The following is a 12,138-nucleotide window of genomic DNA, read 5'->3' on the forward strand; positions in this document are numbered from 1 at the left end:
AAGCTTTGTTAGGTGGGAATCTACTGAGATTAATCTTATCCCCAACGCTGGAATTCATGTTTGGCTCTGACTCTCAGGTATGTAGTTTAAATGTAGCTCCTTCCATATCTATTTTCACTGTATGTTGTACAATAATTCCATAGGTCCATAATATATTCATTAGATGGAAATTGGTGGGTAATTTTAATGATCCACTTCAGGTTCGGCAAGTTTGGATGAACTTTACGCAAAATTCGGACGAACCCGAACCGAACCCGAACTCAAACCTGAACGGGGAATCTCTCCCACGAAGAGATTCCGGGAATGGAGCTTTGACATCACCGGCAGGCTGCTAAGGACGCCAAGGTGATCACTTCCTGGATTCCATGGAATCCAAGAAGTGATCACCTTGGCGTCCTTAGCAACCTGACGGTAACGTCAAAGCTCCGAACACCGAACACGACCCCGAACTTTGCCCGAAGTTTGAAAAAAATTCGGGTTCGTGTTCGGCATACCAAACACTGCAAAATTCGGTACGGACCTGAATTGTGTGGGTTAGGTTCGCCCATCACTACTCATAACTCCTTTTCCCTTTCCTTCTCCATCACTCATAGTCCACCCATAAGTATCCATCTCTAACTGCACAATACCAAAACAATGAAATGTTTCAGTTTGATGTCAAAATGCAAACTCTGTTTTTTTCATATTTGCATGTTGCTCCTCCAAGAATATCGATAACCTCATCCTTCGAAGGCCAGGTATATTCATGGGACGGTTCGTAACACCGTTTTAAAAGTCTGGTTCTAATAAAACCTTATAAAATAAAATATCTTGATTGTTCAAAGCTTTTAACAGCGTAAAACAGTAGTGGAGACTTAATACAAATAAGCAGTGTTGAAAAGCCTAAAACTGTGTGCCTGAGAAATGTCTTAGATTATGAGAAATCATAATCAAGCAAGCATTATTTGAGTAATGATATGCAATTTGGTATTTGCAATCATGATGTGGGTGGTCATCATCCATAGTTGTTACATGCATACATGATAAATGCACGGGGAACTTTGTAAAAGTTGAGAACTTGCTCTAAATGCTCTTATAAATTTCTTCTTGTACGAGGGCTGCCCGGAAAGTAATGCACCATATTTTTTTTCTCAGCCTACAGTAAAGGTAGGAATACAAAACTTTAGATATACATTCTTTGAGTTGTCATGAGTGTGTGTGTAAATTTGGCATTTCTTCAGACAGATAGCTTAGCTGTCGCAGTGTTTTGAAATGGCGTCTGTAAGTGTGTCGTCATTGAATTTCTCACCGCGGAGAAAGAAACTGTTGGGAACATTCACAAACATTTGTGTACAGTTTATGGAGAATTTGCAGTCGACAGAAGTACGGTTAGTCGCTGGGCACAGAGGGTGAGGCCATTAGAAGAATAGAACAGAAGAACAGAGGGTGAGGCTATTAAAACAAGGAGTGGTACTGATAGGGCATACACCCCCTTGTGTCTTGCTGGAGGGAGGCCATAGAACGGGACGGAGATTACGTGGAAAAACAGGGAGTGTAGAAGAAACATCATTCTTTCTTGTGTGTAAGTTTCTTCATTTTGTTTTGTTTTTATAATTATTTTTATTAATTTTTAACAACAACACACACAACATAAAACAGTGCATAGTGAAATGTGCCCACCACCCAGACACACACACATACCCCACCACCAAATCGGGGGTGTTTCTTATATGATCTACTTGACCCAAGAGCAATATATCTATTTACATATTATAGAGTGATTCCAATTTATTTCTTGTAGCTTGGTCTCGGATTCTGCTCACCATATATCGTCTTACCTTGTCCCACCGTCCCATCAGTTGTCCCAATTCAGTTTCATTATCCGAATTTATCCTTTTATCCATAATTTCAAATTGAATATGGTCCACCATGTACCTATACCAATTTTGCATTGTCCATTTTGTCGCATCCTTCCAACCCAAAACTATTACTGCCTGAGCGCTTTCTATCGCTGCTTGTTTTATTTCTCTAAATTCTCCCATCGCATTGCTTTTAACTAGTACTGCCATTTCCTTGTGTGCATAAGTTTCTTTGTGTTCATTAAATAATAGTTGAAGAAAAAAAATGTGGTGCATTACTTTCTGGGCAACTCTCGTATCAAGGCTTGTTTGAGTAAAGTGACTATGTTCATCCATCGTGTTCGAAGAAGACCTTGACCTCTAGGGTTTGGTTCAGGAATGGGAGCATGTGGGTGTACAGGTGTGTGCAACATTTTTACACATGTGCAGAAGCTTCTGTGCATCTGCAGAATATTTTTGATGACAGAGAGGGGCGGCATACAAATCTAATTAATAATAATAATAATAATAATAATAATAATAATAATAATAATCGTCATCATCATCATCATCATCATCATCATCATCATCTTACTGAGTGAGTGAAGCCTCCTACTGCTGCTGCTACCGGTTCGCCAAACTGGTGAGAACTGGTAGCACTGGATGACACATTGTCACGTAACCAATGGTGGGATTTAAAAAAATGTTACTACCGGTTATGTATCTGGAACTGCTGGACAGATCTCCTTAAACATTTCTTCTAAATATATTAGCATGAGCTCTTGCCACTCATCTATGTTTCTGAGACCCATTTGTCAAATATTTCATTTCATTACATCACAATCTGTCTGGACAACCTTGTCATTGCAATTACCACACCCAAGCAATTTCTTTGTTCCCTCTGACGAGGAAATTTTATCTCTGTGTTCACCCGGCTTAGGTTAATAGTCTGGAACAAACCTCATTTTAAAGTCTTTTACATAATGAAAAGGAACAAGAGAAATATAGGGAGAAGAAAGATATAATGGACTACATGGCATTGGACCAGATTACCTCCGGAACCGCCTGCTACCGCACGAATCCCAGCGACCGATAAGGTCCCACAGAGTTGGCCTTCTCCGGGTCCCGTCGACTAAACAATGTCGTTTGTCGGGCCCCAGGGGAAGAGCCTTCTCTGTGGTGGCCCCGGCCCTCTGGAACCAACTCCCCCCGGAGATTAGAATTGCCCCCACCCTCCCTGTCTTTCGTAAACTACTCAAGACTCATTTATACCGCCAGGCATGGGGGAGTTGAGATATTCCTTCCCGCTAGGCCATTACAAGTTATGTTTGTCTGTATGTTTGGTTTTATAATAAAGGTTTTTAGTTGTTTTATTATTGGATTGTCATATGCTGTTTTTATTATTGTTGTTAGCCGCCCCGAGTCTACGGAGAGGAGCAGCATACAAATCCAATAAATTATTATTATTATAATTATTATTATTATTAACTGGAAAAGGTGCAAAAAAGGGCAACAAGAATGATCAAGGGAATAGAGCATCTCCCTTATGATACCAGGTTGCAATGCCTTGGTCTCTTCAGCCTTGAAAGACGGCGTTTAAGGGGTGACTTGATCGAAGTGTATAAAATTACACATGGGATTGGGAAAAAAATATTTTCTCTATCACACAATATTAGGAAGAGGGGGCACTCCCTAAAGTTCATAGGTAAGAAAGTGAGGACAAATCAAGGGAAATATTTCTTCACCCAGAGGGTCCTTGGTTTATGGAATTCACTTCCAGAAGAGGTTGTGACAGCTGTCAGCCTGGACAGCTTCTGTTGTCGTTCAGCCTGAGGCTGCTCAGGGACCGGCTGTGTCTCTGCTGGCTCCATGCCCGGAGGAGGATGTCAGCGAAGAGGAGGGGGCTGAACAGTCGGACGGGGGAGAGGAAAATCACGAATGGGATGAAGGAGAACAGTATGAGAGCCCCAGGGGGGGGGCTCTCCCCAGCCAGTAGCTTGGAGTCATTAGGTGATGAGGCACAAGCCGTCATTGACATGCGACAGAGACGTTCAGATCAGAGAAAGGAGCAATTAAAGAAGTATTATCAGCACTGAATTAGGAACAGCTGGGCTTGGGTGTGGTCCTCCTTAGCAGGGTTTAAAAGGCAGGCAAGCCCTTGAAGCTATGTGGAGTATTATCAATTGGAGTTACGGTGTCCTGCTTTGTTCTCGGCGTCTCTGTTCCTGGCTTGTGGCCCAGCAGTTTGGAAGACCCGTGGGAGGTGTAGGTCTGCTATCTCCAGCCTCGTATTGGCAGCAAGAATCCTGTATTGCTGCATGGACTTTTGCCTTCGTGGATATATCTGAAGATACAGCATTTTCCTGTTTGTAAGGACGTTTTCTGTTACCTGTGTTTTTTCTTGAATTTTATAAACTGCCTTTGCCTTTTATCGGTGTGCCTGGCTTCTCTTCTTGGGTTGGTATTGGCTTCCGGAGTGACCCAGACAGAACAGCTTCAAGGCAGGATTAGACAGATTCATGGATGCCAAGTGTATTGGTGGTTATTGAAATGGATGTCCAAGTGCCGCCTCTATGTTGGTTGAGGCAGGCAGGATTCCCTTGGGTACCATTTGTTGGGGGTCAGGGGAAAGGGAGGGTCTTGCCTTCTCTTTCTGCTCAAGATCCCCATGGACAATTGGTAGGCCACTGTGTGACACAGAATGCTGGACTTGATGGGCTTTGGCTTGATTCAGCATGGCTCTTCTTATGTTCTTATGTAAAAGGAATTAGGGGCTGATATGGGATCCCACAAATGGATAGAACCTCTTGCATAGGTCTGTGGCTCTTTAGCAAGTTGCAAGTTGACTTGCCAGATTTTGTGTTAAGATTGACAACTGAAAAAGTAGAGTGAGCAGTTGCGGCTACACTATTACACCAATAATTTTTTTGGTAAGGGTTTTTTTTTTATTTTTCACTCCAATCACATATACAAAATAACATACCATCAATCTGAACATACATTACAATAATTATTTCCTTTAACTTTGGTATTCATGATCCATCCAATGCTGCCTCCAATACAATTGACATCTGGACAAGAATAATTATTCAAATTTCTTATGTGTATTTTAAGTGCTATTAACTAATACACTTTTTAAATTGCTTCTTTTCTAATCAAATCTAATCATTTTAGGCCATAGTGCTTCAATCTTCTCCATATACAGTGGTACCTCTACTTAAGAACTTAATTCGTTCCGTGACCAGGTTCTTAAGTAGAAAGGTTCTTAAGTAGAAGCAATTTTCCCATAGGAATCAATGTAAAAGCAAATAATGTGTGAAAACCCATTAGGAAAGAAATAAAAGCTCGGAATTTGGGTGGGAGGATGAAGGAATTTGGGTGGGAGAATTTGGGTGGGAGGATGCCGAAGGAAGAAGGTGAGATGAGCATCCCCTTTTGCCTTTCTATTCCCAGATGCTCCGGAAGGCAACCTCGCACCGGGTATATAGGAGGCACCGCGAGGGAGGCACCACAGCGAAGCGCCCAGAGAATGGAAAACGCTCCGTTCGCTCTGGGCTGCCAAAGCCTCCTTAAGCACCACCGAAAGGCTCTTCTGGCAGCCCAGAAAAGCCCGAGATGGCTGGGATTAAAGGGAAACTGGCTGGGCCTTTGTGCCGCTCTCAAATTTCCTGGGAAATTTTTCTGGGCTCAGGTTCTTAAGTAGAAAATGATTTTTAAGCAGGGGCATATAATCTTGAGCACCCAGTTCTTATCTAGAAAAGTTCTTAAGTAGAGGCGTTCTTAAGTAGAGGTACCACTGTATTCTTAACAATACTTTCATGATATTTATTACCATTACTTTCATAGAAATTGGCCTTAAAGATGAGAAACAAATATTCATAGAAACAGAGAAGACTGACGGCAGAAAAAGACCTCATGATCCATCTAGTCTGCCCTTATAAAATTTTCTGTATTTTATCTTAGGATGGATATATGTTTATCCCAGGCATGTTTAAATTCAGTTACTGTGGATTTATCTACCATGTCTGCTGGAAGTTTGTTCCAAGGATCTACTCCTCTTTCAGTAAAATAATATTTTCTCATGTTGCTTTTGATCTTTCCCCCAACTAACTTCAGATTGTGTCCCCTTGTCCTTGTGTTCACTTTCCTATTAAAAACACTTCCCTCCTGGACTTTATTCCCAATCATGTCAACTAAATCCTAAATTTATTTAACTATTACATGGATCAAGAGTATATTAATTCAAGGGGGAAAACCGAGAGGTCCAAATAATTTATCACATGTGTCCCAATTAGCCCAATTAATAATAATTCCTTTTAATAGATAAAACAAAAAATAAAAAAATGGAAATGGAAAAAATAAAAAAGAGAGAAAAAAATAAAATAAAAATAGGAAGAAAAATATTACACCAATAATTAATGCCAAATAACCAGCTGCATTCATTTCATCTACTGTTTTTTTCTCCCCTTTCAAACAAATTATGTTGTTATTATTGTTTTGACTAATAATGCATAGCTTAAGAGAGATAATAAATATTTAGCGCTTTAAAGGGAATCAGCCTAGTCAACAGTCCAGCTTTGTCAAAATTAGCTGAATTGGAAGCATCAAATGAAAAAAAAGCAAATTTCTCTCATTTCGTTATTTTTTTTGTTAGAAACAGCCTCAATTGGAATTTAATAAACGTAATAGGCCAGATGGATGGAATGGCTGAATTGCTGTACATAGAGTCATAAGTTAGGCAGCCTTAAAGTTGACAAATTGTGTGTTGTGTGGAATGAAAATAGATAGAAGATATGTTTTAGCTCGGGTTCTAAAATGGAAAATGCTTCTTGAGAAGAGGCAAAAAAAATCTTGAACACCCGGTTCTTATCTAGAAAAGTTCTTAAGTAGAGGCGTTCTTAGGTAGAGGTACCACTGTATTATCTTTTTCTTCTTTTTTTCAGATTAAATAAAGATTAAATGACATTTGTTAAGATTTCAGGTGATGTTGTATTTAGTTTAGTTTAGTTTATTTAGATTTGTATGCCGCCCCTCTCCGAAGACTCGGGGCGGCTAATAACAATAAAAAACAATGTAACAAATCTAATATTAAAAGTAATCTAAAAAACCAAAAAACCAAAAACCCCAATAGAAACCAATCATACCAACAAACATACCATGTATAAATTCTATAAGCCTAGGGGGAAGGGAGAAAACAATTTCAATTCCCCCATGCCTGACAACAGAGGTGGGTTTTAAGGAGCTTGCGAAAGGCAAGGAGGGTAGGGACAACTCTGATATCTGGGGGGAGCTGGTTGCAGAGGGTCAGGGCCGCCACAGAGAAGGCTCTTCCCCTGGGTCCCGCCAAATGACATTGTTTAGTCGACGGGACCCGGAGAAGGCCAACTCTGTGGGATCTAACTGGTCGCTGGGATTCGTGCGGCAGGAGACGGTCCCGGAGATATTCTGGTCCGATGCCATGAAGGGCTTTATAGATCATAACCAACACTTTGAATTGTGACCGGAAACTGATCGGCAACCAATGCAGACTGCGGAGTGTTGGTGTAACATGGGCATATCTGGGAAAGGCCATGATTGCTCTTGCAGCTGCATTCTGCACGATCTGAAGTTTCCGAACACTTTTCAAAGGTAGCCCCATGTAGAGAGCGTTACAGTAGTCGAGCCTCGAGGTGATGAGGGCATGAGTGACTGTGATCAGTGAGTCCCGGTCCAGATAGGGCCGCAACTGGTGCACCAGGCGAACCTGGGCAAACGCCCCCCTCGCCACAGCTTGTTTGTTTGTAGATTGTTTGTTTGTTGGATTTATATGTCTTTCCGAGGACTCGAGGCGTCTAGATGTTCTTCATGTACTGTTAATCCGTCATAATTTATTCCCACATATTAAAATCTTCAAGTGACCCATTGGTCATCTTAGACATTGTCCACTCCTTCATAGCAATAGAAGTTATAATTCTGGCTATATATTTTAAGAGTTTCTAGTCTGGCTTTTCGAACATCGTATGATTTATTCCCCTGCTAAATGTCAGTTTTGTAACTTTGTATGATTTGTATGAGCTATGCTGCCTAGAGCGATATATCAGCTGTTCTAAAAGCATACGACACTTTCCTTTCTCTCTGTTTAATCCCCGATCTGTATCACATGAATTCTCCATGGCTATAAAGAAGAAAATGGATCAGAGAGATAGAAAATCAAAACGTCAGAAAAAGGCAGGCCGTTTTTATTTATTTATTTTATTTTTTAAATACGTTTTTATTCACAAATAGAGAAACAATACAATTTTGTGTGCCTGTGTGTAATATGTATGTACACATAGGGCATATATACATAAAGTTAAATAGTATATTTTGGATGTTCAATAATAGTAAATAGATAGGGCAATTGTATCTCTTTGAAGCAAGAGAGAGGCCAGGCACCCTAACCCTTGACATGAGTGACGTCAAGTTGGCCACCTTTAAGCCAGTCACATGACTTTTAATAATAATAATAATAATAATAATAATAATAATAATAATAATTTATTAGATTTGTATGCCGCCCCTCTCCGAAGACTCGGGGCGGCTCACAACAAGCGATAAAACAATATTGTACAGGCACAAATCTAATATTAAGAAAAAAACTAAAAACCCTATCAATTTAAAAAACCAAACAGCACATACATACCAAACATAAATTATAATAAGCCTGGGGGAAAGGTGTCTCAAATCCCCCATGCCTGGCGGTATAGATGGGTCTTAAGTAGTTTACGGAAGACAAGGAGGGTGGGAGCAGTTCTAATCTCCGGGGGGAGTTGATTCCAGAGGGCCGGGGCCGCCACAGAGAAGGCTCTTCCCCTGGGGCCCGCCAGACGACATTGTTTAGTCGACGGGACCCGGAGAAGGCCAACTCTGTGGGACCTTATCGGCCGCTGGGATTCGTGCGGTAGTAGGCGGTTCCGGAGGTATTCTGGTCCAATGCCATGTAGGGCTTTAAAGGTCATGACCAACACTTTGAATTGTGACCGGAAACTGATCGGCAGCCAATGCAGGCCACGGAGTGTTGTAGAAACGTGGGCGAATCTGGGAAGCAGCATGCAGCTTTAGCAGATCTGGTTGACTTCAATTTCCATAATTCCTATCTCTGGGTACCAGAAAGGCTGATCAGATTTTTAACTGATAAAAACAGTTGTTCAGAACAGAGCTGTTATTTATAAGAGGTTTGCAAATCAATTTACTGTAGATCTGGACAATGAAATAAAGGTTGCCACAAATAAAGTCAAAGAAACTTTCCCTAGATTCCATTTTAGGGTAGAAATATATTTTTTATATTTTTCACTTTTCATGCAGCTGTTCCATCTACTAATGAATTACCTAAAATTTATACTTACACAATATTGTATCAACATTAAAATCTGCCCAAGCAAAGGGAAATATGTTCACAAACAATATGGTGACAATTCCATGATATCCGCACCCCCCCCATTTTTAATATAAGCATCAGCTTTCTAGTTCTATTGCATTAAATTAAACCTATAATGTTCATGTCAAACTGATTGACTGATCCACTTAAGAAAAAAAATCAACTATTTTTTTTTTACTTTGCAATTTGGGGCACTCACAGCATAAAGACTGTTTGGTTGTTGGAACAATAGATGTTTTGTTTAAAATGTTGTGAGCTGCCCAGAGTAGTTTGGAGTTAGATAGCATCTAAGATAAATAAATAAACAAACCTGGAAAATTGGAATATTTCTCTCTCACAGAGAAGGTTTAGTAGAATCAATTATATCACCAAATATTAAAATACAGTGATACCTCGTCTTACAAAAGCCTCATCATACAAACGTTTTGAGATACAAACCTGGGGTTTAAGATTTTTTTGCCTCTTCTTACAAACTATTTTCACCTTACAAACCAACCGCCGCCGCTGGGATGCCCCGCCTCCAGACTTCCGTTTCCAACGAAGCACCCGTTTTTGCGCTGCTGGGATTCCCTGAGGCTCCCCTCCATGGGAAACCCCCGTGTTTTTGTGATGCTGCAGGGGAATACCAGCAAGGGAATACCAGCAGCGCAAAAACGGGGTTTCCCAGCAAAGGGAGCATCAGTGAAATTGCAGCATCGCAAAAACACAGAGGTCCAGAGGTGGGATTTCGAGGACTTTGGTGTTTTTGTGATGCTGCGATTTCACTGATGCTCCCTTCACTGGGAAACCCCACCTCCGGACTTCCATTGCCAGTGAAGCGCTCGTTTTTGCGATGCTGGGATTCCCCTGCTGGGATTCCCCTGCAGCATCGCAAAAACACAGAAGTCTGGAGGTGGGGTTTCCCATGGAGGGGAGCCTCAGGGGAATCCCAGCAGCACAAAAACGGGCGCTTCGGCTGGCAAAAGGGGTGAATTTTGGGCTTGCACGCATTAATCGCTTTTCCATTGATTCCTATGGGAAACATTGTTTCGTCTTACAAACTTTTCACCTTACGAACCTCGTCCCAGAACCAATGAAGTTTGTAAGACAAGGTATCACTGTACTTCATTTCTCACTAGTGAAAGTTGGCTTCATACCTGAATAAAAGGAAAACCCTGAAAATGCACCGTTTCCCTGAAAATAAGACCCTATCTTATATTTTTTTGGAACCCTGAAATAAGCGGTTGGCCTTATGCACTCAGAAGTCCCATTGGGCTTATTATCAGTGAATGTCGTGTTTTGGGGAAACAGGCTACCTGCACCCCTATTTCTTGTTCTGGTCTCGCTGAATGAAGTTGCTCTGACTTTTTGTATGGGCTACCACCACTTTGCGGATCTAGTGTGTGAATCAGACTTTTGCTTCATATCCTGGAATGGGTGACCAGGGGTGTAGACCAATTTCCAGGTTCTGCTCCATTTCTTAGAGCCAAGCGATAAAACTCATCCTGATGCTTGTAAAAGCCTCAGTTGGGGTTTGAGGCACAATTTCCCTGCTCTCTATCGCGTAATGTCACGCAGTGCAAAGGGCCGAGTGGGTTTCGTTCTTAATGCAAGGAGTTGTGATGGACCAGAACTATGGAGTCTTAAGACCTAGAGAAAAAAAAAAAGGTTACTGCCAACCTGTCTTCCATTGAAGGCTTGTATGTTGCACAAATCAAAAAGAGCACCGTGAAAATATTTACTGACCCCTCACATCCTGGACATAAACTGCTTCAATCCCTACTCTTAAAACAATGCTATAGAGCAGTGTTTCCCAACCTTGGCAACTTGAAGATATTGTCTCCAATGTATTCAATTGTATTCAGGTGTGAACTGCGAGCAGTGCTTGGCTTCCTGTATTTATACTCTTTTTCCCCGCCCAGGACAAGGTTGACAGTTTAACAAATCTCCCGCTCAAACGAAGCAACCAATCAAATTCAAACACTCAAATTCAAACTACTGTATTTACATTCAGCTATTACATATTCAACAGAGGGGACTGTGGACATTTTCAAATTTATTTACTCGACTTCTATGCTGCCCAATTCCGAAGGACTCAGGGCGGCTTGGAACAATGATAAAAAGAACAATAAAATAGATACAAAAGATAAAAGAAGTCGGACATTTCTAAAAGTAAAAAGTTATAAAAGAAAAAAACCATAAGGAACACAAGACAATCACGCTCATACACATGAACACCATTCATAAAAGTGGCCATCTAGGATGTAAAATTTATGGCCCCCAAGCCTGCCAGCAAAGCCAGGTTTTCGTGGCCTTATGAAAGGCCAGCAGTATGGGGGCAGTACAGACATCGGGTGGAAGCTGGTTCCATAGAACCGGGGCAGCCACAGAGAAGGCCCTCCTCCATGCATTGCTTAGTCGACGGGACCCAGAGGAGGTCAACTCTGGCCTTAGGGAGGCATGCGGCAAGATCAAATTGTCCTTCTGAGACAAGCCAGGTTTGAACTAAAGTGATTGTGTCTTAAATTAATGTTACTGATAGCTGCTCTTGCTAACATCTCTCAAGTGACTCCAAAGCTTACACCACAGCAAAGAGGTTCACACGTTATCGTTTAGAGAGAAAGCAATAAAAACTATGTTCTACAATATGGGTAACATGCACCAAAAAAGATTACAACCTCAATTTTATTGATAGCCCCTGATTTTTGTGTGAGTGTATATGAGTATTTAATTGGTCATGCACATTACAACTACAATGCCTTAAACATGATCTAAGTGTTGCCTGCAAGATCATATGCTGCAACATCCTCCCTGTCAACGACTACTTTAGCTTTAACCACAACAACACAAGAGCACACAACAGATACAAGCTTAATATTAACCGCTCCAAATTGGACTGTAAAAAATATGACTTTAGTAACCGAGTTGTCGAAGCGTGGAACTCAT

At 41.1% G+C, this 12,138-nt stretch overlaps 1 protein-coding gene across 1 annotated transcript in view; it reads left to right on the forward strand.

Annotated features, from left to right (window-relative positions):
* Positions 1-12,138, forward strand: part of SOX5 (SRY-box transcription factor 5) — a 623,231-nt gene that overhangs the window by 8 nt on the left and 611,085 nt on the right. Inside the window, exon 1 of the mRNA XM_070754344.1 lies at positions 1-77. This exon is cut by the window's left edge and continues 8 nt beyond it. The gene's annotated coding sequence lies outside the window, so the exon portion shown is untranslated. The remainder of the gene's footprint in view (positions 78-12,138) is intronic.

Source organism: Erythrolamprus reginae, chromosome 6 (genome assembly GCF_031021105.1).
Source record: "Erythrolamprus reginae isolate rEryReg1 chromosome 6, rEryReg1.hap1, whole genome shotgun sequence".
Taxonomy (NCBI): Eukaryota; Metazoa; Chordata; class Lepidosauria; order Squamata; family Dipsadidae; genus Erythrolamprus; species Erythrolamprus reginae.